General features: G+C 40.3%; 2 long non-coding RNA genes and 9 other non-coding genes across 16 annotated transcripts; all 11 read right to left on the reverse strand.

The window, feature by feature from the left end:
- Positions 1 to 4,630: 4,630 nt before the first annotated feature.
- On the reverse strand, positions 4,631 to 11,859 carry LOC125307175. 3 transcript variants are annotated; one of them, XR_007195662.1, is made up of 15 exons: positions 11,775 to 11,859; positions 11,317 to 11,589; positions 11,097 to 11,148; positions 10,487 to 10,521; positions 10,241 to 10,298; positions 9,998 to 10,043; positions 9,769 to 9,803; positions 9,378 to 9,431; positions 9,158 to 9,201; positions 6,101 to 6,146; positions 5,836 to 5,876; positions 5,504 to 5,542; positions 5,189 to 5,245; positions 4,924 to 5,019; positions 4,631 to 4,809 (listed from the first exon to the last, which is right to left on the reverse strand). It is a non-coding gene; the product is annotated as an uncharacterized LOC125307175 (long non-coding RNA). The 3 variants fall into 3 exon arrangements; XR_007195661.1 differs by having other exon boundaries at positions 10,241 to 10,340; XR_007195663.1 differs by lacking the exons at positions 9,158 to 9,201; positions 9,378 to 9,431; positions 9,769 to 9,803 and having other exon boundaries at positions 10,001 to 10,043; positions 10,241 to 10,340.
- LOC125307741 lies at positions 5,088 to 5,153 on the reverse strand. The gene has a single exon (XR_007195777.1). It is a non-coding gene; the product is annotated as a small nucleolar RNA SNORD31 (small nucleolar RNA).
- Positions 5,326 to 5,453, reverse strand: LOC125307743. The gene has a single exon (XR_007195779.1). It is a non-coding gene; the product is annotated as a small nucleolar RNA SNORD22 (small nucleolar RNA).
- Positions 11,860 to 20,989: 9,130 nt separating the features above from the next.
- Positions 20,990 to 24,890, reverse strand: LOC125307174. 4 transcript variants are annotated; one of them, XR_007195658.1, is made up of 15 exons: positions 24,868 to 24,890; positions 24,263 to 24,301; positions 24,024 to 24,052; positions 23,812 to 23,862; positions 23,586 to 23,618; positions 23,336 to 23,381; positions 23,108 to 23,144; positions 22,875 to 22,930; positions 22,632 to 22,683; positions 22,346 to 22,386; positions 22,073 to 22,108; positions 21,759 to 21,815; positions 21,542 to 21,587; positions 21,285 to 21,368; positions 20,990 to 21,108 (listed from the first exon to the last, which is right to left on the reverse strand). It is a non-coding gene; the product is annotated as an uncharacterized LOC125307174 (long non-coding RNA). The 4 variants fall into 4 exon arrangements; XR_007195657.1 differs by having other exon boundaries at positions 22,073 to 22,111; XR_007195660.1 differs by having other exon boundaries at positions 22,346 to 22,424.
- Positions 21,181 to 21,250, reverse strand: LOC125307739. The gene has a single exon (XR_007195775.1). It is a non-coding gene; the product is annotated as a small nucleolar RNA SNORD31 (small nucleolar RNA).
- LOC125307740 lies at positions 21,441 to 21,510 on the reverse strand. The gene has a single exon (XR_007195776.1). It is a non-coding gene; the product is annotated as a small nucleolar RNA SNORD31 (small nucleolar RNA).
- Positions 21,658 to 21,723, reverse strand: LOC125307742. The gene has a single exon (XR_007195778.1). It is a non-coding gene; the product is annotated as a small nucleolar RNA SNORD31 (small nucleolar RNA).
- On the reverse strand, positions 21,895 to 22,022 carry LOC125307744. Its single transcript, XR_007195780.1, has one exon. It is a non-coding gene; the product is annotated as a small nucleolar RNA SNORD22 (small nucleolar RNA).
- LOC125307738 lies at positions 22,209 to 22,280 on the reverse strand. The gene has a single exon (XR_007195774.1). It is a non-coding gene; the product is annotated as a small nucleolar RNA SNORD30 (small nucleolar RNA).
- On the reverse strand, positions 22,755 to 22,819 carry LOC125307737. The gene has a single exon (XR_007195773.1). It is a non-coding gene; the product is annotated as a small nucleolar RNA SNORD29 (small nucleolar RNA).
- Positions 23,003 to 23,067, reverse strand: LOC125307736. Its single transcript, XR_007195772.1, has one exon. It is a non-coding gene; the product is annotated as a small nucleolar RNA SNORD29 (small nucleolar RNA).
- Positions 24,891 to 25,021: the final 131 nt, after the last annotated feature.

Raw genomic sequence — 25,021 nt, forward strand, 5'->3', positions numbered from 1 at the left:
CCCTTGGATATAGATCACCTTAAAGGTACACTATGCAAGACTTTCACCTTTACGAAGCCAATTTGATGGTAAATGAACTTGTAATAGCCGAATCGGTCACCTAACATAGCTATACAGCATAGACGTAGCGAGCCCCTAAGAAAACCAGCCATGGAACTTCAAGAACGGCAGCCCGACAAATCTTGTGAGAATCGTGAAATGTGAACCTTGTCAGTAGATATAGCTCTTTGGAGATTTTTTGCCTGTTGTTAATCCTTCACCTCCACAACAAAAACATTTTCATTGTGTACAGGGGGCATAAATCACGCAAAATTTGCTATTTACAAAAGCAAAGTAAAATATAAATATATTGTGACTCGAGTCAAAGTGTGGGGCGGGCCCCACTAGTGGGGAATAGAGACATGTCAAGTGGGGCGCAATGAACAGGAGGAATATTTTTTGTTTGTTAATCTTTATTAATGCTTTTCTTTTTTTGACAAGATCATAGATTCCCAACAAAATAGCCACACACAAACATAGGGGTCATAAACAGACCGACATATGAATTAAAGTAGTATCTGATCCAGCGACCAAGACAGGAAATGCAATGTGGAACCATTTTTTTTAACATTACCATTTTGCCGAGTTGATGGGGTCAAGTGGAGCTTGAAAATTCCCCACTTCCAAAGTGGGGAATGACAGAAAATGTTTGAGAACCACTGCTCTATAGCGAGCACTAGTCGCCCAAAATACCTAAACATGCATAGTGTCTTTAATAATTAAAAAAAAGACATCGTTTTTACACTGTCCTGCATGCATCATAGCTTTGCTATGCTTTGTTGTGTTTTGCTGCTTGCAAGAATGGCGATGTGCAGGGCTCTCAAGTGTCACGCATTGAGCGTGACAGTCACTCATTTCAGTCTTTTGTCACGCTCTCCCGCCACACATTGTATTTCTCACGCAGAAAAACTATTTATGTATTTAATATGCTGCGGCAGCGCCCAAAATGTCTCTGGCGCGCCGCTCTCACTATGGAACCGGCAGGAATCAAGCGCGGCTTGAGTTGAGCCTGCCACTTATCAGCCAATCAAAAATAACGAGAGGGGCTACACAATAGCCAATCAGAAAATAACTGTATTGTATCTGGGTAAGATTTAACGCAACAACCAATGAAAAACGCGTATCCTGGAATTGTTGAACGTGAATTATTGAACGTGAACCTGTTACCTACTTCCAAGCTTCGTTCAGCTTGGAGCTTCGAGCATCAGTTCATGGTTTCAGCACAGAGTAAGTCATCTTTTAATGTTACAACAAATCCACAACTTGTTGGACACAAACAATGACAACGTGACTGCTGCTATAGAGAATGATTCCAAGATAATTAGCATCAGTTGTTCATGACTGTCTGTAACTTAGCCAACAGTTTCACAGCCTGTTCATTGGCAACACTTGCTCAGAACAAGTATAGCCTTTCGTTCATACGATGACTGATATATTGTCACATTCTAAACATCTCTCTCTCTAAATAGGCTTAATCATTTTATTAGCACTAAACAAATTAAAGTGTATTGCATAGCCTAGTTATAGGTCACTTTTAAAATCAGGTCATATTATATAATTATATCCTGGCCATGGATGCATTAATCATTGCATCTGTATTCAAAAATGTCGGGTAAAAAGCAATTAAACATCCTCTCATTCACCCTGAGAGGAAAGCCCCCTAAAAGGTCCAGGTTAGTGGATGCTCAGACGTGGTGAAAAGGCCCATTATTGAATTGTCAGTGCCATGTGTCAAATCATTTCTTTTGCAAATCTGAGCAATTGTAAATTATACTTTTGCCCCATTTTGACTTAGGAGGGCATTGCTCCTACATACTTTAGCCAATAATCAAACGTCTGCTCTCTTTTGGAAAGCTGAAACACTGTTGGAAAACAATTAGAATAACTGTGTGATGTACTGTCACAAAGTTACAAAGGCTAGATTATTCTTTTATTTTTCTACCGGATAACAAGCATCTTTGAACTGATCACATTTCAGCCCTCTAGGTCTTGACTTGATATGACTTGAGTCCTAGCATTAGGTCTTGTCATGCTGTGTCAGACATCCCAAGTCTCCCGGAAGTTCCGGGAGTCTCCCGCATATTGAAAGCGGCTCCCTGACGCCCGCAAAATTAGATAAAATCTCCCGGAATCTAGAGTGAGCGATCAAGAGCGCGCATGCGAGACCGCGTGTGCATCTGAGTGTAGCGCGCACACGAGGGGAGAGAGAGAGAGAGAGGTGGTGCGTGTGTGTCTGAGCGCATCAAAGACAGAGAGCATCCTGATTGGCCTGTTTCGCTAAATCAACCAATCAGTTTTCAGTGTAGGCGGGCTTTTATGTCTTTTCTCCCGAACTTAATTAATCAGTTCAGTAGAAACAGGAGCGTCATGGTAGAGTCAGTGCCTCAAAAAAAGGAAAATGTAAGACCCATTTCAAAGTGTAGGCTACCCTTGTCTCATAAGAGTAAAACATAATTATGGACCTAGTCTTGCACGCTGCACTGTTTGTAAACAGTGACTTTAGCATTGCCCACAGCGGGTTAAATGATTGCAAAAGACATGTTGAGGTGAGTTTAACAAGTCAATTCATGTGCATATTATTCAGGCCTATAGCCTACTAGATGGCTAGTTGCCAAGGCTACATGAAAAGACCAAACTACCAAAATCTACATATTTTATTTTCACAATTTCTATCTATAGGCCTTCCTGATTTGTTGTACTGACATTATTGTATAGGCTAAAGTTTTTTTTTTAGGACTTTGGGTTATCCAAAATGCATACTGGCAATCAAATGCTTACTGCATATGAACCCCACATAAGCATAATCTTGGCCTCAAATGAAAGGTAATACTCTGAAGTTTCATGCTTGCATTTGGATTGTAGGCTACTTCAGGTTCTGATATGACTACACTAAATATGGAATAATTACAAAAAATACAAATCTTTACAATTTCTATTTCAATTCAATTGGTGTGTATAAGACAGGCTATATTTCTGCACAACTAATATTGGATCAACTGGTAACTGACCTGGGGCTGATGTATGCTAGCTGGTGATGCTAGTTGCGCGTGTAAATCCTCACACCCCTAACCTTAAGAACGCTTCTAACCGCTGAGTTGGAAGCCTGGGCTTTTAGCTCAGTGGTTAGAGCGCTCGACTCCCATGCCAGTGTGTTTTGACGTGGCGGGGGGGGGGGGATGATTGTCGACGGGGAATGTCACTCTTGCCGGTCCTCAAAACTTGAGCCCCCTGGATGTGCCAAAATGAAAAAAAAAATCTTTAGTTCTGTATTGTTGTGCTAATGATGGGCTGCTTCATGTTGGTTTGCATCACATTTGTCTAGGAAATTCTTGTTTGTTATAGTCCTTTATGGTGTTAGTCTTTGCTTCAAACATTTTCTCCAGAGGATTGCACTTGAGAATGTGCCAGTTGTCTTACCCACGCAACTGGCTACAGCGCCCGTACCACATTTGGGTCCAAGTGCCCACTTCCTGTCAGCCTCTTCACGATCCTATCTGAATAAAGGCAAAAAGGCCACAAAAAAAATGTCAATAAATAAAAATTGAAGTACTGGTAAAGGATGGCCAGGCCCCATTGTAAATCACCAAAAGTAATAATTCAGCTCATATTGAGATTGCATTTACTAAAGAGAAATGAGAGACTGAAAATAGATTGACAATGAAAGCAGTAATTTGAGACCTCGAGTTGAACTTTAATTAGACTTGGCAGTTACACACCTCTCAGCTCCGTCCATCATCTCATCTCAACACAACTCGAATACAAGTGGCCACAATATGCCAAGTGGAGGGACTTCCCTAAAAGGACTGAGGTGCTCTACAGCATGGGCCAATTATTTTTGTAAAAACTAGATGTAGATATTCTGATTTAACGCTTAGGCTGGCCCAGGACAAATGAAGCCAAAACTCAAAAATTTGCAATAAGGCAATCTGGGCTAAAGCTAAAACCTCCTACAAGAGCCCTCTGGCATAGTTTTTAAGGATAATGAAGTTACACAGCTCTTCTAGGAGGTTCACTTACTCGGGAGTCAACTTATCCAGGTTTGTCACTAAACCATATACTTGGAATATACCCCTGGTGATTGTCAGAATATGAAAAACCTGGACTGTTTTCCCATGCGTGTGTGTGTGTGATATATATAAATATAAAAACACACTCTTTTGATCCTGTGAGTGAAATTAGGTCTCTGACTTCATCCCAATCCGTGAATTAGTGAAACACACTCAGTACACAGTGAGGTGAAGCACACACTCCCGGTGCAGTGAGCTGCCTGCTACAACAGCGGCGCTCAGGGAGCAGTGAGGGGTTTAGGTGCCTTGCTCAAGGGCACTTCAGCCGTTCCTACTGGTCAGGGTTCAAACCGGCAACGCTCCTAGTACAAGCCCGAAGCGCTAACCAGTAGGTCACGGCTGCCCCCAAAGGCCACGGCTTTACCCTACCAATTGTGTAATTACTTGCGCGCTCTGAGACAACCAACTGCGTACACTCATCATTTGACAAGTCCTGCTAATGAAGAGCATAACCACTTATGGTCTGATCAGAACCACCAACAGCTACATCCCAGACACAACTCCAAAACAAGGTTGAAGTCACGTTTTATTTCACAGACAAGACGACAATCACAGTACAAAAACCACACCGCTTAACCAGTAAGTGAAGAACCACGCCATCTTTGTTTCAGTAGCAGGAGCTTCAGCGTTCTGGAGTGAAGCAGGTGGCAGGCAACTGCACCAAGCCGTGGACAACCCTCCAGCGTATAGATTCATTTCATCCCTGTGTGGCACGTAGAAAAACATAATGTTTCATCAGTTGATTATTTCTATGGGCATTTTATGGCAGCTGTAGAGAGAAATGTAGATCAGAGACCAAACCAGTCAGTCACCTTACATCAGACTGAGACGGCAACAGGATCAGATCATTCTTCAGCTACAGCTTGTGTATTTTCACAAACCTCTCAGGCCGGGACAGCTGCCACAGGCTAATCTGGATTCACAAACAAGCCAAACATGATCACCCAAACATACTTAGGGGGTAAACACTATTCTTTGCTTTTAAAATCAGGGAAACCAATCAGTCAGCTAAACTCAGACTGGGGCGGTAAATCTCATCATGGTTGTGTTGTGTAATGTAGTCAGAACAGAAAGATACTCACCAGCATATGGAGGAAGAGAGCCTGGAAAGTGTCTTCAGTGCAGCACGTCAGCTAAACCTGCAAAAGGACAACTCTGGTGAGTCCAAGACGCGTGTATTCACACAAAAGATAAATACCCTACAGACTCAAGCCAACTGGCCACATCAGACAGTTGGTAACCCCAACAAGTCATCCCCTTGCTACCCAGGCAACTCCAGTGGGTTCACCTTTTCAGGTTCTGGAGTCAACACTGGGTGTAAGACATGTGCGAGCTTCATCATAATGACCATTAGCTCATATTTAGGCAACTACAGGCCTACAAATGCACAAACTCACCATGAGGACACTGGGGAGGAGGCCCAAGGAACCATTCTGCTAAACCGATTAAAAAAAGGATAGACATTAGTTTGAGTGTTAAATTAAGTCACTGGACCATGTTGCATTCCTTCATCAGGGAATTGACTAACTGTGCAATCATCAGTTTCAAAAAAAAAAAAAAAAAAAAAAAAAATTCCTCAGCAGGATTTCAGACGAACAAGATTCCAAATTAAAATCATAACTTGCAGTTTAGTATTAAAAGGATGTTCATACATTTAACATGGTCACATCCCTAAACACCACAAAATAAATAGGTATGGAAACCAAACTTGGTGGGGGTTGAGACTAACCACATTCTGAGGACTGCTTCCATCCGTGCAGAGTTGGGGCTCTGAAAAGAGAGAACACCCTCAACCATGTGTCTAGGCAGTAGAAACGATAGAATCCACAAAATGCTTGCAAGAATCAGTTAATTAGTTCTCAACTTGAGCTTCAGACGAACAAGACTTATTGAACGCATCATATATCTTGCCAAAACCAAGGGTTGACTGACTACACAATAAGTCTGAAAATGTAGCACTTAAGCATACTGTGGGTTTTAAAAACTGAACTAACCATGCTTGTAAAACCTTGTGATGTGGTCTTCACATAACTTGATGCTCTAAGGAACAGAAGGTGAAGTAATGAGCATCTGTATAAGGACATTGTAGAAATTCCATTTGGACTAGTTTCAGTAGTACATTACTTTTCACATTGGTTCAAAGTAAGAAGTGTATACTTTCCAGAAACTCAAACTCTACAGAAATGTAGTAAAAAGGTACAACTCACATTAGGATCTGACCTGAGGATGGCATCTAATCATAGAATATGAGAATCTGTTAAAAACACATTAATGTAGTTCCACGCAGTGACATGTCTATTTGCCTGATCAGTGCTTTGGTGACTAGTATGCCATCCGACAGATGTCGTCCAAAAGTATAATGGGTATACGACCCAATTCATCCTTTTAGATACCAGCAAAACAGGACCTATTAAGGCAGGCACACTCACCCCCAGGTAGAGGAATATGATCTACTTTATCATGGGATCAATGTTCAATCCTAAAGTAAGGGAAAGAAGTACATTAGTCGATGCTCCTGATAACCATAACGTCCAACTATCTCAAGTACCACACCTGATCAGACTTTGGTGACTAGACTGCCATAGTACATGGAAATGTACAGAAAAGTATGGGACGAACCCAATCACCTCAGAAAGCAGATATGATTAGCAGATACTATATGCTTCCCCTAGGCTCTGAAATTAGGAAACATGGCATTAAATTTCATTCTTATGCAGACGATACACAACTATACCTTTCCGTAAAACCTGACGAATTAACTCTGTTAGCCAAACTTGACACATGTATGAGATATAAAGACGTGGATGACAAATAATTTCCTGCTTTTGAACTCCGATAAAACAGAAGTCATGGTTGTAGGTCCTAAAAAGATGAGGGACATCCTATCCTCATCACAGGCTACATTTACTGATCTTCGACCATCCTCATCCACAAGTGTTAAAAATCTAGGAGTTACGACCAAGACCCATCACTAAGTAATCACATAAAACAGATTACCAAAACTTCATTCTATCACTTAAGGAACATTTCAAAGATAAGGAAGTCCTTATCCTTACCAGAGGCTGAAAAATTAATCCATGCTTTTGTAACCTCAAGGATTGATTATTGCAATGCTCTGTATGCTGGCTGCAATAACCTGTCTAAAGAGCCTACAGCTTATACAAAATGCAACTGCTCGCACACTCACTAGAACTAAAAAAAATGAACATATTTCCCCCATCCTGGCATCTCTACATTGGCTGCCTGTTAAGTCGCATTGACTTCCAAAATATTACTTCTAACGTACAAAGCCATTAATGGCCAGGCACCAGAATATATGAAAGATCTCCTAGTCCCATATAACCGGCCCAGACCGCTACGATCACAGAATACTGGCCTTCTTGTAATTCCAAGAATCTCAAAAACGACAGTAGGTGGCAGAGCTTTCAGCTATCGCGCACCCCTCCTCTGGAATAATCCCCCTTCCTCAATTCGTTTAGCAGACACCCTCCTTATTTTTAAGTCTAGACTCAACATACCTCTTTACTGCCTCCCATAGTTAGGTATGGTGCGGTGTGGAACTTCACCCATCTCAGGGATTTTGAAATGGACCACCCTGCTGAGTCCTCGTGTGACTGGCACCCCAGTCGCACGTGAGATGGTGGTCACTGACCATACCTGCGCTGGTGTCGACTACCCCTCACCATGCCTTAGTTATGCTGCTATAGCATAGTGCAGTCATGGACTTTTCATGAGTCACCCCCCCCCCCCCCCCCCAACTCTCAACTCTCCCTCTCGTGCCCATTCTCACTATGATTTACTGTAACAATATATAGCACCACTGATCACTTCTTGACATTAACCACATTGATGTCAAGTAATACTAACCCATTCTACATTTCTCCTTCTCCCTTACTGTACCTCACTTGTGAGGTATATCACCACCAGTCATCAACCATCCGTGTGCCTGGCCCTCCTCTTACCCATCCCACCTGAAGTTCCATCCTTGACTGCTGTATTACCAAAGATGGTTGATTACGAAGATTCTTCCAGAGAGGTTAATTCCCGTCCCTGGACATTTATGCAAATAGGATAGCAGTACACGCCCCGCGAATTTATGCAGTGATCAGGCTCCTTTTTTACATTGAGGTTTATGGCAGAATCCAAGAAGTTCCCAGAATTTGTCAAAGCCTTATTTTTCTGAGCAATGGATGCACATTTCGGACACGGCATCATGATCTCCAAACCCTCCTCCCCATTTCAGTAGAATGTTGTGACAGTATGACCCTCCAGTCGGGAGAAAAAACATTAATGAAGGCGTACACCAAGTTTGTTTTGTACTCCGGCTTGTCTGGCGTGGAACCGAGGCGTTCAAACGTCACTGACGTATGACTGACACGCCCCTGTGCAGGCGGGAACTGAACCAGAGCCCGTCTGACTGAACTCCACTTTGCCCTCATAGACATGAACTAGGACGACCCATCTTGCTATGCATTCATTATCTTTGGTATTACTGTCCCCCTACCTGGATTCCTGGCCCGTATACAGCCCCATCACCTGCCTATGACAACTCGGCCCAGATTCTGGCCTGTCTGCTGACCCACCACTTGCCCCCTGACAACTTTCTTTCCTGGACAATTCCAACGCCGGACTATTGCACTCACCAAATCATGATTAATGCTTTATCATACCGGATACGTAGTCCCCCCCACCTCTTGTAACTTTCACCTCAGGTGCTTTAAACACCATGTCCTATTCCCCACACCTGAATGTCATATGCATTTGTCATTGTTTACAGACCTTACTGTCCGTATTGACCCTAGGCAGATGGGTCAGGCCCTTGAGTCGTGGATCTGCTCGAGGCTTCTTCCTATGCATCTCCAAGGGATACATGCATCTCTAGGGAGTTTCCCTCACCCCATGGGCCTTCTTTTTCTTTTCTCCCTCTTTTCTTTTTATCCGATTGCCTACATTCTGTAAAGCGCCATGATACATGTGTAATGTTTTGGCGCTATATAAGCAAAATAAATAGAAATTGATTAGGGAGACACAAGGCACACAAACCAGCTTACCATGAAGCACATCTTCATGTAGGCCTCTGAAAGGCTTAGACAACCTGAAAAAGAAGCCATACATTGTGTAAACCAGGGTACCCATGATGCGCACATCTTTGCCATGAGGCAGGGAGTCAGAAGAAAGGCTGGCATCACTGAAGTCAGACATATGCTTGTCAATCTAAATTCATCACTTCACACAAAGGTACACAAGGCCCTTTGGGGAAAAACTACATACCTTACAACCACAGGACTTATGAACTTGACAAAACTGCTGGCAGCCATCACACACCTGTGAGGAAAGGAAGTCAGACATATGCTTGTCTATCAATACATTAAATCACATCAAAGTATGTTGATGGATGATTGAGTATGTTAAGCCTTGCATCACCAAAACCTGACTTGAGCAATAAGTGGGCCATGTAAAAAGTGAGCTTAATTAAAACAAAGTGGCAACAGTTAATTTTAATGAAATGCTCCCCCAATTTGTTAAGCTTCAGAAAGACGAATGAAGTGTAAGTTTAGTTTCTCTGTAATTCCTTACTTTTCACATTGGTTCAAAATGAGCAAAGTATATTAGTCAAAGAAACTTGAACGCGACAGATATAGTACAAAAAGGTGCGACTCACATCAGTTTAGACTGCATCCTCAGGTCAGATTAACCCTTGAATGAGGGGGGGAAAAAAAAGTTAACATTTGGGCATTTCCACAAAGTGAAATGTCCATCTGACTGATCAGTGCTTTGGTGACTAGTATGCCAGCCAACAGATGTCATCCAGAAGTATAATGGGTAGAACCCAATTCATCCTTACAGATACCAGGAACACACACACACCAAATTAAGGCAGGCACACTCACCACCTTCAGATGTGTGGTCCAATTCCACATGGAGCCATGTTCAATCCTACAGTAAGGGGAAGGAGGTACATTAGTCAAGGCTCCTGATATCCAAAAACAATCTCAAGTACCACATCTGATCAGACTTTGGTGACTAGACTGCCATAGTACATGATTATGTGGTCCAGAAAATTATGGGACGAACCCATTTAATCTCAGAAAGCAGATATGATTAGGGCGACACACAAGGAACACAAACTATACCGTGAAGATCTAGGCCTCTGCAGTCCATTGGGAACCAGGGTACCCATGATATGCACTTCTGTACCATGAGGCAGGAGTGTCAAAAGAAAGGCTGGCATCACTGAAGTCAGACATATGCTTGTCAATCTAAATTAATCACTTTACACTCAAAGGAACAAGGTCATAAGACAGACATATGTTTGTCTATCAAAATGTTCCGTCACATCAAAGTATGTTGTAAAACAAGTGTAAGGCCAAGATGCTCACCTTTGCACAGCCTTGGTAAAGCATGTCCTCTAGATCTAGAAGGCAAAATAGAATAAAAGGTAAAGAAATGCACCACCTAGTGACACTGTGCAGTAAGGTAATCACTTCAATGGTACTTCAAAACAAATTAAGCAAGAGAGTTCCAGAGTGATCATTGAGACACTTTGGCAACCAAGGAAACAAGATGCCATACATTTCAAAACATGCCGCACTAGTGCAATTACCGTAGTTACCAGACACACCTATACTAGGGAAGATCAGACATCACAGTTATACCACAAAGATGCACATGAAAACACTTGCTCATCTTGAGGCTCCTGAAGACTCTCCTATCAGAAAATTAAAAGTGCAATCACTACCATTCAGTACAGGTCTGTGAAATTATCATGGAGAGCCATTCGCACAGAGCCACATTGAGAATTATTTTCAGAATTTGATGCTATAAAAACAAATCACAGATCCATTCCAGTTATCAAATATTCCATCGTGTAGTTTTGCAGTACCAGTTTGTAGATTTTTGCTCATCGTCAACAAAGTTTGACCCCAACTACACAATGAAATGAATCTAGCACTTAGCCATAGTGTGGGTTTTACACAATGCAACACTAACCATGCCTGCAAAGACTCATGATGTGGTCCTCCCAACACTGACAGAATACCTGCTGCAGGAAACAAAAGGTGATGAGCATCTGGATAGAAAGCATTATAGAAATTCCATTTGGACTAGTTTCTCATGTATTTCTTATCTTTCACATGGTTTCAAAGTGATCTAAGTGTATTCATCACAGAAACTTAACCTTGGAATTTTAAGAAAACGTTGCAAGACTCACTTTAGTTCAGATGACATCCACATGTCAAGACCTTCAATATTAGAAAAACTGTTAAAACCACATTATGGCATTTCCCAGTAGTGAAATGTCAATTTGCCTGATGAGTGCTTTGGTGACTATGCCATCCGACAGATGTCGTCCAGTCCAGAAGTATAATTGGAAGAACCCAATTCATCCTTTCAGATACCAGCAAAACATGCCAAGTTACGGCAGGCACACTCACCACCACATCGAGGAGTGTGGTCCACTACCACACAGAATCAGGGTCCAAGCCTAAAACGAGAGGGAGGGAGGTACATTAGTTCAAGCCAAAACTTACAAAAGGTCTCAAGTATCACATCTGGTAATTAAACTACCTCTAAGAGTAACTACCTCTAACTAGTAAGAGAGAATTCTGGAGTAATCACTACTGAGACACTTTGGCAACGAAAAAACAGGAATAGAACAGTACCACTCACACGAGAACAACCTGCTATATTAGTGCAGTTAATAATTTAAAAAAAAACCGAGACTGTCAGACATAACATCAGTTATAGCCACAAGACACATCCCAGACCTTTGCACGATCAAGTAGAAAACTGGTGTTATTTGAGGGATTTATTCTGCGCTGAAGCCACACCTTATCTAAGCCAGCCAGCTGATTGTAATTTGCACAATCTTTTTACAATGCTTGTAGCTTAGTTTTCTATTCAAGGTGTTTCAAAATAACTCCTTGATTTTGGTTTACAAGATCTTTAAAATTCTGGCATCCAGGAAAGAAGCATCTAGGATATGAAGGCATGATAAACGTAGACAGGCACTCTTAACATTTAACCTCTCTGTTAAAGTGTAACAAACTCACAGAGGTAGAAATCTTCTACTATTTGCAAATACCAATTAGCACAACTCTTCATCCAAATCAGCTAATCAGTGATTTCACCTGTGTTAAATGTGCCTGCAGAAGGAATTCATGGGTTTCATCAGGTCCCTTCCCACAGGTGTATACAATCATGCATCTTGAGTATGAATGCAGACTGCATGGTGCTTGATTAATACACCTGTGTAAAGGGACCTGATGAAACCCATGAATAGGCCAGTGCCATGTTTTATCTACCGCTCTGGAATAGGCTACATGGCTTACAGTGGAGAATGGAATTCCTCAAGGAAGTGTAATCAGTCCCATCTTATATAATTTAATGATTAAACTGCTTAACTCTCAAAAAGAATTTCAAGTTTTTGCCTGAAATTGCACTGTGCCTATTTACAAGGGCATTGTTCCCACCTCTTCTGGGGCCTACCATCAAATGTTGGACCTCTATAGAAAGCTGAGACCTCTAGTTTTCGTAGGAAACAGTCAAAATAAATGTGTGATGTACTCACAAAGAGTTACAGAGGCTAGAATATAGTTTTTTCTTTCTGTCGGATTACAAGCATCTCTGAACTGACCACATTTCAGCCCTCTAGGTCTCTTGATATCCCTTAGAAACACAACTGAGCCCTAGCACCAGGTCTTGTGAAGTTGTGTGCAAAAGTAGATCAATATAGAATGAAAATATGAGTGCTTTAGACTATTATTTGCCAAGGTTTGCCCATGCGTTTTGTAAAATGCCTATGGATACTCCCCATAGGACTTTTTGTTATCCAAAATGCATACTGACAATCAAATGCTTACTGCACATGAACCCCTTTGTGTAGAAGCATAATCCTGGTCTCAAATGAAAGGTAACACTTTGAGTTTTCATGCTTGAAATTTGGATTATACTTCAGGGGTTCTGATATGGAATGACTACACTAAATATGGAATGATTACAAAAATGTCTATTTTTGCATTTACTTTGTTGGTTCAATGAGTGTGTATAAGATAGACTATACATCTGTACAACTAATATTGGATAACACAACATGAAGATTCAATTTCTATGGATTCTTGTGAATATTTCAGTACCCAATATGTTGCATCTACTTCTTGTGCTGCAGCTACACTGCAGCCAGAAGTCAGGATAGCACCAAAAGCGGAAGGGGGGGAGGGGGGCATTTTGGATCAAATTTAATTGAGACATAATAAGATTAATCTGAGAATGTAAAACACCATACAGATTGTACATGAAAAAAGTTGTCATTTTTGGATTCCCAAGAGTCAAAGCTTTGAAATGGTGTATAACATTACTATGCTAGCAATATGGTGCATACAATTGATTTAGAATGTTGGGGGGAGGTGGGGGCAGGGGGGTAACCGTCCCGCCGGTGGGACACTGAAAATTATGTGGTTTTAATGATATATTGATAAAACTAGGAAAAGGAAGTGATGGATTACTGTATGCAGATGATGCGGTAATATGGAAAAGAGGCAGAAATATATATAGCCTAACAACAATCATGGCAAAGAAAATTCAAATATTAGAGCAATGGGGAGTTGATTGGGGATTCAAATTTTCTATTGAAAAATCAAATGTTATGTACTTTACTATGGCTGAGGACCACCATTTATTTATGTATAATCAAATTTTGAAAAGAGTTGTGAAATTTAAATACCTAGGAGTTTGGATGGATGAAAAACAGACATGGAAATATCATGTGCATTACGTCGAAACCAAATGCAAAAAAGTCCTGAACTTGATGAGGATGATTACTGGACATAACTGGGGTGCAGATAAGCAATCTTTAATGGATATTTATATAGCATTAATAAGGTCAATTATAGATTATGGAAGTCTAGTATATAGCACAGCATGTTAAACTGATTTAACAAAGTTCGACAGAATTCAGTTTAGAGCATTAACAATGGCCATAGGTGCTATCAAAACAACTCCAACAAGTGCTATTCGGGTAGAGAAGCTCCACTTACTTTAAGAAACACTAAGCTGGCTTTGACATATAGGGTACGACTGATGGGGGATAGTAATAATCCAGCAGCATCAGTACTGAATGATTGTTGGGAGTATCAAACAAAGGCTAAAGCACATAAATAAATTAGCATAGCAGTATGGTATTAAAGATTTAGAATATAGTCCTGCAAATAGCTCTGAGTGAAGTCCCTCCCTGGATGCTACCAATTCCAGAGGTTAATATAGAAATACTGAAAGAAAAGAGGGAATACCCTGATGATCAGAGTTTTGCATATTATAGTAAAATATATCTATCCTCTTCATTTTATGGTTTTATTAAAATTTTCACTGATGAATCAAAAGACCAAAATGGTCATTGTGGAATAGGAATTTACATTCCTGAATTTAAAAAAGGACTGAAGTACAGATTGAATAATTACCTCTCAGTATACACAATAGAAATGAACAGCTCTAAGGTGGATAGAGGAGATAAAACCATCTCTCTAATATGCTCTGATTCAATGGCTGTACTGCAGAGGTTTGAAAGTGGTGATTCAGTCAGAGAAGACCTACTGATTGAAGTTAGAAATATATTATTAAGTATTAGAAGCCTAGGATTAATGGTTCAGTTTTGTTGGGTTCCAGCACATATTGGAATTAGAGGAAATGAAAAGGCAGATGGATTAGCCAAAAAGGCACTAAAAAATAAAGAAATAGAAATCAATGTTCCAATAGGGAAAGGAGAAGCAACAGGAATGGGACGCTGAACCTAAGGCTAGACACTATTACAACAATCAGAAAAATATTGGAGGAAAAAGAATGAATATGCAAAATAGAAAAGAAGAAATAGTGTACACAAGATTAAGAATGGGACACACACTAAATTCAACACTGAAACTGATAGGAAAAAGTGATGGTTTATGTATAGAGTGCCAAACACAGGAAGATGTGGGTCATGTTTTATTTATATGTAGGAGGTACAGAGAGCAGAGACAAACATGGCAAGAATTAGATGAGAACATTGATGATATTCTTGGGTACTCTTGATGATATTCAATTATGCAAAGAGACAGAATTAGAGCCTTATTTACTTTCCTGAAAGACACTGAGTTAATGAATGAATGATTTTAAATGTTTGTTTTGTTTTGATTAGTTGTTTATTTGTTGGTTTCTGTTTTGTTATTATTTATTATCTCTAGATTTATTTTACACCTTTCTGATTGAGTAGCCAAAAGTTCCAATAGCATCACACTACACACTCCTGTACAGTAGGTGGCGGTATACAACAATTAAATGATGTAATCTGCCAATAAATGAAAGAAGAAAAAGAAGGCTACATGGCACTTTACCTATGGTCACCTTACACAAACAACTTTGATAAGGTTTGGGAAAGATTCTTGAAAGATTGTAGTCTTTTAACTAATACCCCCCATTCAAGCTTTACTGAAAAGACATAACCACTACATAGCCTACACAAGTAATTTCACCTATTCATGGGTTTTCATCAGGTCCCTTTCTACAAGTGTATTAATCAAGCACCATGCAGTCTGCATTCATAATCTAAGTGTTTGATTTTATACACCTGTGGAAAGGGACCCGATGAAACCCATGAATACAAGGTCTAAACCAGGGGTGTCAAACTCATATTAGGTAGTGGGCCTGATTTGCTGGAATGAGACCTCGTGGTGGGCCGTCATTGTTATGGTCAGTATCATCATTATCACTTTCTGCATGGGTATCAGAGTGTTGACCAAACAAGTACACAACTAGATGTACCGCATAGCGGTACAAAATATGACCGCCGCTCAGTCCTGTACATCCGTTCCGCGAAAATAAATCACACTTCAATTTGTCTCCATATTTTACTCCATCCCCCACTCTTGAAACTTTTGTGTATGCTTGTTTGGCATGCCTGAGTGTGTGTGGGCGGCTGCACAGAAAGTACCCTACTGGTGCTGAAAAGGTGAATAGATTGTAGAATAGCCAAAGAAGATGTAGAATTGTTATAAAACCTTTAAAATCTCTAAACAATCACAAGTAGGGCAGTTCATCACAGTTCATCCATTGCAACTGGATTGATGAAAGGTCACTTACACCTGTAGGCTACATTGTATTTGGGAAAAGCAAAAGGTATCAGCATAATGTTATTTATTTATTTATTTTTATGTATTTATAAACAAAAAACATCTCTGTCAGTTCCATGCCGTTTTCAACAGCTATCAAAAACAAAGGTCATTTTTGGATGGATGGATTTTTGTGAATGTTTCTTCTTCTACATAAGATTTTAGTCATCTTTAGTTCATGTAATACTTTATTGTCAATGCACAAATTAAGTAACAGTAGTCTGAAACGTTATTGTTAATGCACAAATTAAGTAACAGTAGCCTAGTCTGAAACGAAATGCTGTTTTACATCTAACCAGTGGTGCAAATAACTGACATGTCCAAATGGGCCTTGATGAAATGCGCCGCTAGACTGTTCATACACATTTTAACGGGCCAAAGTTGAAAAGCTTTTGTCCGTTATTGTTAGTGCAAATATAGGCTGATTCATGTTCCCTTGCATTGTTTAACTGAGGTCCATGGCTAGTCTGGCTTTCATCAGACCAAGCTCAATCTTTTAAGAAATCAAAAAAAATAAATGGCGGGCATATCAGGCTGGGTTCACCCAGCCTAGTCCATAGGCACCGATATTGTTTAATTTTCCGATTGAGATATACACGCTCTGGCTATTCTAAATGCAAAATGCATCAGGGAGTTATGACAAAACGGTAACTAACAAACTAGATCCTAATAGAAAGTTGTTAGCTTCCCTAAGCTACAGGTAGGATTATAAGGTAGGCCTATTGACAACATAAATTGTCAATAGGCTATGCTGGCGACACAAATAAAATCTCCTTTGGAAACCAATGGCTTCGCCTTTACAGTATCAAGCGGACTTAAACTGTCATATATTGGCGAAAAGTTGTAATAACATTCACGCAGCTCCATGAGTCAAGGAAAGCGAATGAAGTAGCCACTTCTAAATGGGACCCACTACACAGTAGCTTAAGGTGTTTTGCTAAAGCAGCCATAATGAAATGAAGGTGTCATTGTTTGGATACTTCACACACACGCGTGCTTTTTAATTTCACAGACTACAACTACCAAGCTGTAATCAAAGCACATCGATTCCCCTCTCACACCCTGCACGCACTTAAAACAAAATAAACAGGCGCCTCAGTCTCACGCATGTATAGGCAAAACTGTATCAGACCGGTGTAACGTTGGTAAATCTTCCATTGCACAGAATGATTTTGTAGCACGTGCAATAAATGACAGTCGAAAAGATACAAACAGTGCTGCTATCAATTTGCTTGGTATAACCGCATTTATAGTTTTCTACAAATGCAATCAATCAAATGCCTCCATCACTCAAACCAACTTAACGGTAACATTACCTAGGTCCTTATTGATATTACAAGATTAAAGTACCTGCAGTAAAAACCAAGCATGTCCGAGAAACATCCTTAGATTTATTTCGCTTCAAGAAGAAATGGGAATTACACTTCATGTGAACATCGCCCTATCCTTATTAGATGTTCGCTGCAGTAAATTACAGTCCTTGTATGAAGCGCCCATTGTTTTTCCAACCCACTTTTAACTTCCAACAAAATTACGCCTCACTGCAACGATGCGCCATCTAGTGGACAAACGACTACTTCGCCAATACTGAAAATGCAGCCATGATGATGATGATGAATATTTATTTTGGCTTTCTTTTAATCCTACTGATTTTCATTTTTTTTTTTTACGGGGGCAAATCACAAATGAGCGATTATGAGCCAGGTTGATGTGGGCCCTTGAGACCAACATACCATAAAAGATTCACAGAGAACTGTGTCTGCCCTACCCTCCTTTCGGGGTCCAGTCCAGCGGGGGCTGCAGATGAAAACGAAAAAATGACGGTTCCATGCTATCCATGTGGGGGTACATGCTCACCAAGTTTTGTGTACCCCGGTCTTTCAGTGTCCGGGAATCCTTGTTGGTGCACGCCACTAAATGTACACATAAATTATTTTATTGTAAGGCCCCCATGAACGAAAAGTACACAAAACTTGGCATGCATTCAGAGGGTGTCATAATGATCCTACTCTTTTAATTTCGTGCAGTTTTGACCTTGTCAGCCAGAGATATTGAGATGAAAACACCTAATTTTTGCTTTTTTAATTTTTAACTAGGTGGCGCTATACATGAAATAAGTGGTAATGGGATGGGTTGACATGCCCCCTTAAGACCAACATACAAAAAAAAAGGTGGACCTCCTAGGCCCCTACGGTTCTCGAGATATTCACAGAAAACTGTCTCCGGCCACCTACAGGCCAGTTGGTGTAGAGTAACATAAATTAATTTATTGTGTGGCCCCCATGAACGGAATTCCACAAAACTTGGCGTGCATACATAGGGTGTCATAATGATCCTACACTTCCAATTTTGTGCAGTTTTGACTATGTTAGGTCACAGATACCTTCAATTACACCACCTCATTTTTTACTTTTTTTTGTGTTTAACTAGGTGGCGCTATACATGAAATGAGTGGTTATGGAATGGGTTGACATGGCCCCTTGAGATCAACATAAAAAAAAAAAATGGTCCTCCTAAACCCTACGGTTTTCGAGATATTCACAGAAAACTGTGTCTGCCCTACCCTCCTTTCGGGGTCCAATTCAGCGGAGGGGCTACAGATCAAAACGAAAACGATGGTTCCATGCTATCCATGTGGGGTTACATGTCCACCAAGTTTCGTGTACCCGGTCTTTCAGTGTCCGGGAATCATTGACGGAAATTTGGGCATGAAAAAAGAAAAAAAAAAAAAATCTGACTAAACCTATATGACCGCCGCTTCGCTGTGCGGCGGTCATAATAATGTACTGCTGTCATATGCTGCTCTTTCTCTCTTGAAATGCCCTACTTCCATGTTAGTTTTTCTGTTTTTCCTTCCTGAGGATGGTTTGTAGTGCTAGGTTATCAATTTATCATATCATAGAGATATTGCTTATAACACATTGGTGAAGACAACTGGATGTGAATATCTTTTTTTCTAATTTTTCCTTCCTACCCAAATCATCTGGGGGGCCGTATGAAACCTGCTGGCGGGCCTGATCTGGACCCCAGGCCTTATGTTTGACACCCCTGGTCTAAACAAATGTCTGATTTTGGTTTACAGGACTTTAGACCACGTTTATACGTACCAGGGTATTCTTAAAAACGGATATTTTCCCCTCCTTCCCCGTCCGTCATGCCAAGTTTGAGGCAGCAACCAATCAGTGGCTAGGTCCTGCCTACTGGTCCCGCCTTGATGGATGACTTATATATTTATTTATTTCAAAGCACATTGGAATGTCAATGTCAATATATAGGCCTAGATATTATTTATGTAATCATTTATTTATTTCACATTTTATTTATTTATTTCAACTTTTATTTATTACATATTTAATTTATTTATTTAATTTAGTCACAAACAACATTCCATAGTTTACATGGGGTACGTTCTCTTCCAAACATGCTCTCAAGCGGAGTTGATAAAGCTTTAAAATTAAGAGACCACTGCAAATTTGAATATGACCATCAAAATACAGCAGCCATGCCATGTATCAAAACAAAATCTGTATTTTGTAATTTTGCATACACAAAAGTGTGTATGATGTACTTTCAGTTGGTGATTTGATTAAGTAGAGAACATCTGCAGCAACAGACGCTCTACCTGACAAGGCATTCCATATAACCTTATGTCAATAAAGGCTAGTTTTAAAGTAACAAATGCTCAAATAACTTTTTCTTAATGCCTCATATCCTAATTTACTTTCTTGATGTTCAGTAATAGATGTTCTACTTTGCATCAGCAACAATGACTCAATGACTAATTCAAATGAATGATAGTAAGAGGCCAGGTCTGATTTAAACCACATAGAATTTGTAAAATGTTCAGTTATTCAACACAATCACCGTTTCATCACAGTAGTTGCACAATTTAGTTTACAGCTGAAAGAAACAAACTTGTTTGTGTGCATTTGTTGTCTATTAATTTATATATGCCAATAAATTTGGATTCAGGCAGTCACATGCAACTGTAACATCCTATACACATCATTTAGTAATCACAGACTGCTTAGTGTAACATCTACAACCTATTGGTACACTGAACAAAGGATGTCTGTGGGTTCAGAGGCGGCCATCGTTACAGACCTCCATACAGCACCGACACAACTAGACAAGGGGAAGACATGACTGCTCTTAGACTACAGCTCAGCGTTTAACACCATCGTTGCCAACCAGCTAGTCACCAAACTTCTTTACCTGGGCTTTAGGAGCAGCCTGTGTGGATCAAGGATTTCCTGACAGGTTGCTCAGATAGTGAGACAGGGTCCACACCAATCCTTGGGCCATCACCTTTATTGAACAATCATGCCCCACACCCTCCAACCAGCACAGTTGCACTTGCCATGGGACTCTGTGCATTATCGTTTATATTCTCTTCGTTATTAGGTGAGTATATGAATGTGAGCATTGTTTTAGAGGCTGCACAAGCACATTTTGTTGTATGGCACTACTGCACACTGACAAGTCTAGTCTACTATGCATTTAGGAACACCTCACCCCAATTGCGACTTCTCTAAAACCTTATTTTGGAGATTAGGTGGTAAAAGGGATGCAGCCGACAAGGGTAACAAAATACCTTTAACCGTTCTCTGCAAAATTAGCACTTCTACCTAATTGCCAACCACATACTTTGGTCACACGACAAGTTCTGCATATGAAGCTTAAGCTCTGGCTTCACTACACCTCCCAGTTAATATGAGCACTGCCAGGCACAACTCCAAGACAAGGTTACAATCACACATTTATTTTACAAACAGGACTACAATTTCACAGTACAAGAAAGCCATCTTGTTACAGCAGCAGGGAGCTTCAAATCTCTTTAGCATAGACGAGTCTTCCTATGGCACCTAGAGAAAATAGAAGATCATTTTAGTAAATTTCTTCTATAGGCATATTCAAGGCAACTTTTGATAATGTTTGTTAGATCAGAGAAACCAATCAGTCACTTTACATCAGACTGGGGCGGTAATAGGCTCATCACATAACAATCTACTGCTATAACAATGTGTGCAACACCACAAACCTCTTGAAGTTGCATCTGGCCAGGAAAGCTGTTCAACACTTCAGATCCGGTCCTTCAGCATATATTTGTCTTCCTGTATGGCACCTAGAGAAAGTAGAAGTTGGTTTCAGACAATTTCTTTTATGGGCATACCATGGCATTAATAGATAGTTTTTTTTTAGATCAGAGAAACCAATCAGTCACTTTACATCAGACTGGGGCGGTAACAGGTTCATCACATCACATTCTTCAGCTATAACTTGCACATTATCACAAACCTCTTTCAGTTGCATCAGGCCAGGACAGCTGCCAAGGACTTCAAATCTGGATACACAAACAAGGCAAAACTTTTAATCAAATCATATTTAAGGGAGTAACAAGCTGTTCTGTGATTTTAAAATCAGGGAAACCAATCAGTCAGCTAAACTCAGACTGGGGCGGTAAATCTCATCATGGTTGTGTTGTGTAATGTAGTCAGAACAGAAAGATACTCACCAGCATATGGAGGAAGAGAGCCTGGAAAGTGTCTTCAGTGCAGCACGCCAGCTAAACCTGCAAAAGGACAACTCTGGTGAGTCCAAGACGTGTATTCACACAAAAAGATAAATACCCTACAGACTCAAGCCAACTGGCCACATCAGACAGTTGGTAACCCCAACAAGTCATCCCCTTGCTACCCAGGCAACTCCAGTGGGTTCACCTTTTCAGGTTCTGGAGTCAACACTGGGTGTAAGACATGTGCGAGCTTCATCATAATGACCATTAGCTCATATTTAGGCAACTACAGGCCTACAAATGCACAAACTCACCATGAGGACACTGGGGAGGAGGCCCAAGGAACCATTCTGCTAAACCGATTAAAAAAAGGATAGACATTAGTTTGAGTGTTAAATTAAGTCACTGGACCATGTTGCATTCCTTCATCAGGGAATTGACTAACTGTGCAAGCATCAGTTTCAAAAAAAATTCTCAACAGGATTTCAGACGAACGAGATTCCAAATTAAATCATCATAACTTGCAGTTTAGTATTACCCTTGTATCTGGCTAAAAGGATGTTCACACATTTAACATGGTCACATACCTCATTCTGAGGACTGCTTCCATCTGTGCAGAGTTGGGCCTCTGAAAAGAGAAAACACCCTCAACCATGTGTCTAGGCACTAAAAATAATAGAATCCACAAAACGTTTGCAAGAATCAGTTAATTAGTTCTCAACTTGAGCTTCAGACGAACGAGACTTCTTGAACGCATCATATATCTTGCAATGTTAAGCTCATCTGGCCAAAACCAAGGTTTGACTTCAACAACAAAAAGTTGATCTACTACTTGAGCATACTGTGAGTTTCACACAAAAAATAAAAACCAACCATGTCTGAAAGGCTGATGTGGTCTTCACATGCCTCAATGGCAGAAGCTGTGCTGTAGGATACAAAAGGTCAAGTAATGAGCATATGTATACAAAAGGCAGTTAAGAAGTTCCATTTGGACTTGTTTCTCAGTAGTTCGTTACTTTTCACATTAGTTCAAAGTGAGCTAAGTATATTCGTCACAGAAATTTGAACATGCATCACTTAAGCATACCGTGGACTTGACACAATGAAAAAACTAACCATGTCAGCAAGCCTCATGATGTGGTCTTCACACAACTCAAATGGCAGAAGCTATGCTGGTGGACACAAAATGGTGAAGTAATAAATACATGTATACAAAAGGCGTTGTAGAAATTCCATTTAGATTAGTTTCTCAGTAGTTCATTCCTTTTCACATTGGTTCAAAGTGAGCTAAGTATATTCATCACAGAAACTCAAGTCTACAGAAACTCTACAAAAAAGGTGCAACTTACATTAGTTCAGATGGCATCCTCAGGTTAGACCTTAAACCTGGAATATGAGAAAACTGTTTACATTAAACACATTAAGGTAGTTCCATGCAGTGAAATGTATTTCACTGATCAGTGCTTTGGTGACTTGTATGCCATCCGACAGATGTCGTCCAGAAGTATAATGGGTAGAACCCAATTCATCCTCTCAGATACCAGGAACACACACCAAATTAAGGCAGGCACACTCACCACCTTCAGACGTGTGGTCCAATTCCACATGGAGCCATGTTCAATCCTACAGCAAGGGGAAGGAGGTACATTAGTCAAGGCTCCTGATATCCAAAAAACAATCTCAAGCACCACATCTGATCAGACTTTGGTGACTAGACTGCCATGGTACATGATTATGTAGTCCAGAAAATTATGGGACGAACCCATTTAATCATCTCAGAAAGCAGATATGATTAGGGCGACACACAAGGAACACAAACTAGCTTACCGTTAAGATCTAAGCCTCTGCAAAGCCCACGACCTGAAAAAGAAACCATCCGTTGTGTGAACCAGGGTACCCATGATGCGCACATCTCTGCCATGAGGCAGGAGTGTCAGAAGAAAGGCTGGCATCAATGAAGTCAGACATATGCTTGTCAATCTAAATTCATCACTTTACACTCAAATTAACACGTGGCACTTAGTTAAAAAATACATTTTAATAAGATACGTACTTTCCAACCACAGGACTTGTGAACTGTACAAACTGCTGGCAGCCATCACACCTGTAAGGAAGGGGGAGGATTAGAAATAAACAAACTGGACATGTAAAGTACTTCAGTCAGAGTAATCAAGTATTAAGTCAGACATATGATTTAATATATTGATAGACAAGCATATCAATTTCTACTGCATGTTGTGAAAAGTGAAAGGCCAAAGATCTCACCTTTGCACAGCCTTGGTAAAGGGTGCCCTCTAGAAGGGAAGAGATTAAAAGGTTAAGAAATGCACCCCCTAATGACACTATGCAGTGAAGTGATCAGGTCAATGGCAGACACTCAGATCCAATGTAAGTTCTTCAAAAAAGAAATTCAGCAAGAGAGAGTTCCAGAGTGATCATCATTGAGACACTATGGCGTCCAAGGAAATAAAAAGCCTTCAAATTACAACGTCAAAATAGCTTACCTCTTGCATGCGTGCAATCGCAGTATTTAATGGACACACCTAGGAAAGATCAGACATCAGGTCAGTTAAAACGCCAAGAGGCATACACATGCTAAAAAGACTTCACGTTTGCACGTGGTCAGAGGTGCTCATCTTGAGGCTCCTGAATAATCTCCCATCAGAAAATAAAAAGGTGCAATCACTTTCATTCAGTACAGGTCTGTGAAATTTTCATCATTGAGAGCTATTCGACCTCAGAGCCACATTGATAATGTTCAGAATTTGTTGCCATAAAAATAAATAATATCATGCTAGATTCATTCACATATGCATGAAATACTGCAATGTGAGTGTTTGCTGCACAAACTCATACATTATAATTCGGATGATTTAAGATGTCTTAACACGGCTCGGATTCACAGGGCGAGAGCAGTTAGCTAACATTAGCCCGCTAGCCAACTTGTTTCAAGTAACAAACTAAAAAGAAGCGCAAAAATACAAACCATTTAGGTATTTTCAACAGATCGGCAAATGAGTCAACACTAGAAGTAAAAGCAGATTGCATTTTGGCGTATTATCACCAGTTGTTCAGCAGAAGACGAGGAAGTGTTGAGCAGAGAACTTACCCTGAAAGTGTGTCGATTCAAAATGAACGAACGACGCGTGAACTTTCTTTTTATAGCTGACATCGGTAGACCAACGACTATAAGTCTTACTGCCACCGTCTGGAAGGGAGTATGAAATGTGAAAAAAGACCAAGTGAAAAGACTAATCTGGGAA

The sequence above is a fragment of the Alosa alosa genome, chromosome 14 (genome assembly GCF_017589495.1).
Source record: "Alosa alosa isolate M-15738 ecotype Scorff River chromosome 14, AALO_Geno_1.1, whole genome shotgun sequence".
NCBI lineage: Eukaryota > Metazoa > Chordata > Actinopteri > Clupeiformes > Clupeidae > Alosa > Alosa alosa.